Source organism: Nannospalax galili, unplaced genomic scaffold (assembly GCF_000622305.1).
Source record: "Nannospalax galili isolate Female #2095 unplaced genomic scaffold, S.galili_v1.0 scaffold398, whole genome shotgun sequence".
In the NCBI taxonomy this organism is placed as follows: Eukaryota; Metazoa; Chordata; class Mammalia; order Rodentia; family Spalacidae; genus Nannospalax; species Nannospalax galili.
In genome coordinates this window covers 681,479-687,121 of record NW_008341813.1, presented here as the reverse complement: position 1 = coordinate 687,121, position 5,643 = coordinate 681,479, and positions in this window count along the sequence as shown.

Below are 5,643 nucleotides of genomic sequence, written 5' to 3'. Positions count from 1 at the left end.
ATGTTACTCTTGGCTGCATGTGGATTCAAGACCAGCCTGGTCTATAGAGACCCTGTCTCAAAAAAAATGAATGAATGAATGAGTGAATGAATGAATAAGGAAGCAGCTGTGGTAAGGACTATATCAAAATCCTAAAGGCAAGATATAATAGAGCTTGAATTAAAGTGAGGTGAGTGAGGCTTAGTCCTGCAAACACACAGTTGAATCCTGTGCTTATTAAGCATTTTGATATTTAGTTGGTTATGTAGGTCAGACCTTCTTAAAATAGGAATATAGAGACACAAATACAAGGAAACAAGAGAGTATTATTGAGTGTTATTTTGGGGCCTAGTTTTCATAACATATATCATAGACTGATCAACGGTATTCAGAGGAAAGGAAGGCTAGGCGTGTGTGTGCTTTGGTGGGCTACAAGAAGAAGTGACAGTGAGATTCTCATCCTCCGTGTTGGATAATCAATGAATCAGGCTGCTAGGCAGAAAAGCCAAGCAGTGATATCAGCATGTTGTTTAAAGATATGAAGATAAATATTTAAAATGAAAAAAGATTTGAAAGTGATTTCTTCTGGGAGGAGGGAACTAAGTTTCCACAGATAGGGGGCTGGGGCTGCTATTTGTCTTTATGTCATAAAACAAGTTGACTATGTGCATATATGACTAATAAACTCACCATAAGTAATTCAATGTTTGACATTTCTATAAGAGGCTAAAGTACTTATGGGGAAGGCAGAAGTTTACCAGATTCATTATAGAGATGTAAGTTTTTTAAGTTTTAAATTTTGCTTATTTTTAATATTTTAATTCTTTGAGAACTTGCACAGTATATTTTTATCAGGTTCCCCTCCCCCAACTCCTCCCTGATCCACCCCTACTTCCCTACCCACCCAACTTCACGTTTTATTTTTCCCACATTGAGTCTAGTATGTATTGCCCAAATACTCTTGGGTGTGGAATCTTCCCTGGATTGTGGTCAACCTGTCAGGGGTCATAGCCTTTAAACAAAACTGACTTTTCCTCTCCCAGCAACTGTTGTTTGGGATGGTGTGGGTCTCGCTGCTGGGTGGGTCTCTGGCTCTCCTCGGCTGCCGGGTGCTGGGAGCTACAGATCGGAGGGTCCGTGGGGCGGGGAGTGCAGGCTCTGCACCAAGGCAGGCTGCCAGGCGCTGGCGGCTCTGCAGGCCGGCTGCAAGCTGCCGCGTGGGCTGTGCCAAGCTGCAGGGGGCTCAGGCTAGCTGCGGGGCGCTCCCCCTCGGCTCGTGGGACGTTGGCCACCGAACCTCGAGGGCGGGGGAGTGCAGGAACAGCGAACGCAGAATCGGGCGAGTGGGTGATACAGCTCCGTTAGACTCAGTGATAGAGCTCCGGTTTATTAGGGTGAAAACTAGAAGATTTATAGTGTGGAGGCAGTAGCAAAAGCCTCAGCTGATAGGTGCTCCTAGAATACTTTATTTACATGAGGCAGTGGGCTTCTATGCTGTCAGACAGTGCCTGATTATCACATAGAAAAAACCCAGTAGTTTCTATGCCAGAGGTCATGTTTCACATAAGGCATCTGTGGCGGCCACTTCAAAGGTGAGCCAGGAAGAGAGCAGGAGGTGCCCCGCTGAAAAGGGGAGTCTTTCCATCAAGCGCCGAGCCCCTTAGGCTATCCGGACATGGAGAGACTGTGACCCTAACAGCAGGGGTCCCCAACAAGCAACTATCAAATGCCAAGAGCTTGTCAGCGATGTGTGGGAATGCCCACCTATTCCATCCAGGACAGGATTTTGCCTGTTTGAGCTTGGACAGGTCTTGTGGGTGCTGTCACAATTGCTATAAGTTCATACACGCAACTGCTCTGCTGTCTGGAAATAACTGTTTCCTTGTAGTTATCCGTTGCCTCTGGCTCTTCCTCAAAGTTCCCTGAGCCTTGTGGTGGTAGTGGTGGTGGTGGTGGTGGGGATTGACATAGACATCCTGTTTAGGGTTGAGCACCCTGCTGGCTCTTATTCTCTGCGCATTGACCGAGAGTCTGTGTTAATTGCCTTCTACTGCAAGAAAAAGCTTCCCTGATGAGGGCTGAGAAATACACTGATCTATGGGTATAACAATAAGTCATTAGATGTCAGTTTAATACTGTGTGCACTGAGTAGGGTATTAGGGGCAGAGTCTCTGCTAGGACCCATGACTTATGTAGCCACAGGTTCTTGGCTCCTAACGGTGCCAAGTATGAGTTCCATCTCATGGAGTAGGCCTGTGGCCACGTCCATGGGGCACCTTCTTGATTACTGAGTGATGTGGGAGGGCCCAGCCCACTGTGGGTGGTGCCACCCCTGGGCAGGTGGGCCTGTGTTGCATAAGAAAGCAGGCTGAGAAGGGGCAGGGAGAGCAAGCCAGTAAGCAGCATACCTCCATGGCCTGTGTTCCAGCTCCTGCCTCCAGGTTTCTGCCCTGAGTTCCTACCTTGGGCTCCTGGATTAACTGTGACTCGGGTTATATAAGCTAAATAAACCCTTTCCTCCCCAAGTTGGTATTGGTTAGAGTATTTTGTCACAGCAATGGAGAAACAAACTAGGACAGGGTGGTTGGTTACTCCCACAACATTTATGCCACTATTGCAGTAGTGGGTAAATCTTGCCAGGCCAGTAGTTATTGTAGCTTGCAAGATTCACAGCTGAGTAAAATTCATGAGTGTTTTTCTCAGCTGGTAGTGTGCATAACACCTTCCAACATTATGAAAGCTAAGCTTCTAGGTCCATACCAGCTTGATGTCTCTATGTTCTGTAACTCAAGCGTGGTGTCTTCACCAATAGGGTGTCAAGTTCTGGAGGGCAACCAAAAGCAGTGGCAATAGAGTGTTAATGTAGACTGTAATGTTTGAGGCTCTATGGGATCCCACTGGCTAACAATTCAAAGAGAAGTGACCCATTCTTGGCACTAGGGTTTTTATTTGCTAGGATGAAGTGTCCAGTAGGGGTTTTGTCTCCCCCACCTGTTATAGGGTAACTCCATTTAAACTTAAAAAAAATATTTGTATATGTATATGTTTTGGAGAGCCTCTACAGTAGTAGGGTTCCATAAGGTTTTTTCAAAAGGCCTTTAGTGTTAGTCACCCCTCCTTGTATTCCCTCCTCTGCCCTACCCTACCACCCATCCCCTATTCCACTTAATACTTCCTGTTCCATTATTCCCCTTCCCTCCTTTATATCACTATGTTCTATCTCCCTTCCAGTCAAAGATGCCCTCCCCCATCACCCCTTACTGGTTTCCTAACCTTTGGGGTATTCAAAATGAAACACACATATCTAAAGAGTCAAAGCTAACACTCACATATGAGAGGAAACATGTGGCGATTGTCTTTCTGGGTCTTGGTTACCTCACTCAGGATGATTGTTTCCAGTTACACCTATTTATGTGAAAATTTCATAATTTAATTTTCATTTATAGTTGAATAATATTCCTTTGTGTTAATCAGAGTTACTTTGAGTTGCTTAAGTGGGTGGGTGCTAGAATTGTCTCACTCCTATGGCCTCTAACACTCGTACTGAGCTTGTACATTTCCAGAGGGAGATGGATGGTCCACCTTGTGTAACCCTCACAACCCACAGGGGATAGATACAGACAGATGAGGGAGGACAAGTTTCAGAAAGGAAAAGTAACCACTCAGAGCCGGTCTTTCCAAAGCTGATCAATGGCGATGGAATAGTCTGAGTACCAGATCCCTCCACCAATGAAACTGACACTCATACAGGGCTCTGGTGTCAGCTCCTCACACAGCTACATGTCTTTGGTCTTCTCTGGATGGCTCCTGATGTTGCTTTGTAGCCTTGGTTTGCACTCCATCATCATTCTAGGTTAATGAGTGCAGCTGCTCCTTGGCATACGTGAGGGCCTTTCTTTTCTCTGGCTGCAGTAATTAAAATTTCCTCTTAAAGTCAGACTTTCCATCACCCCTTCCTTGAATTGCTCCTGTGTTTGCTTGGGTTGAATTGTAAGTCCACAAGAAGGCTGGCTCTCAAATACCCTGAAGCAGTACCCTATTATTTCAGGAAAAGCCAATATTGCTAACTTTGGAAGTATCAGGGTATTATCTCTGGAGTAGGTAAGAAAGGAATTCTTGCCCACAAGCTGAATTCTGCCTTGAAGGCTTTGCTCATCTGAGTAGGATCTTTACAGCTGTGTGTCTTTGTACACATTCAGAGTTATAAACCTATTTCTTAAAATATGCTTGAGTTCCTATATCCCTGTGGGGAATGTCTTGGGTGTCTGCCTCTTCCACGTTGCTCAAAGCCTGCTTATTTTTCCCTGAGAAGTTGGACTTCCTTGTCACTAGCTACCTATATCATTTAAATACACATTCTCCAGGAGCCCTCTACTTCTTATCTATCACTACTTATATGCCTACTTAGGGTGCTGACGTCCAAAACTGTTTGAGTAAGACAAAGTTCTACTTCACTGGCTCTAATTGGTTAACCATTTCCTGTCCTCAAGATGTGGCTACACAGTGGGGCTAGAATTCTATTGCCGAAAGCCTGGTCCTATCCAAAGGGAGGTACTTACCTTCACTGGTATTGCTAGTGATAATCAAGATTATGTGTGACCAAGTACCCCTTAAGTTTGGGGAGTAGTAGTTGGGGCTAAGAGAGCAAACAGCAACCAAGGACCATGGTTAGAATCTGCAATAAGGCTCGCAGTTTCCTGGAAAGTCCTGTATTCAGTGTGCTTTAAAAGCAGAGCTTAGATTCCAGATGAGACCCACTGTCTTCCCTACTCCTCCTACTTGGTTTCCTTCTCTTCCACCCTCTAGAAATAACTTGGATAACAGCCCCTCATGTCCCTGCCCCCCATATCTTAGTCATATCTGACTAATCAGAGTGTAGACTCTGGCTGGAGATGTCTGTGACAAGACCTGCCTTCTGCCTCATGTACATGCTTATGGTAGCACTTCCTTTTCTCTGCCTGTCCTGTCCTCATGTCACCTGGAGGTTCTGAGACTGCCATGAAACCTGCTTTTGTGGAAGTAATGAGAGTTTCAGGACTATTGCCTGTGCTTTTGTTTCAGAGAAGATGATTTCCAAGGGCTTCTCTATAGGAACAGGGACAATAGAGCTAAATAGATCTAGCACTGCTGAGGGATTTGAGCTTGCAGGGTCTCTCTCCTCTCTCTCTTTGTCTCTCTGTCTCTCTCTCTCTGTCTCTCCCTCTTTCCTTGAGTCTCTGTGTGTCTGTGTCTCTGTTTCTCTGTGTGTCTCTTTGTCTCTTTCTCCCTGTGTCTCTGTGTCTCTCTCTCTATCATCATCATCATCTATCATTTAGCTATCATCTAGCTATCATCTATCTATCTATCTATCTATCCATCCATCATCTATTTATTTATCAATCATCTATCTATCTATATCATCTATCTATCATTGATCTACCTATCATCTATCTATCTATCCATCTATCTATTTATCTATAATCTATCTATCGATCATTTATCTATCTATCTATCTATCTATCTATCTATCTATCTATCATCTATCCTATCTATCTGTCTATCTATCTATCTATCATCTGTCTATCTATCTATCTATCATCAATCAATCCATCCATCCATCCATCTATCTGTCTGTCTGTCTATCTATCATCATCATCTATTTATAAATCATCTATCTGTGATCTG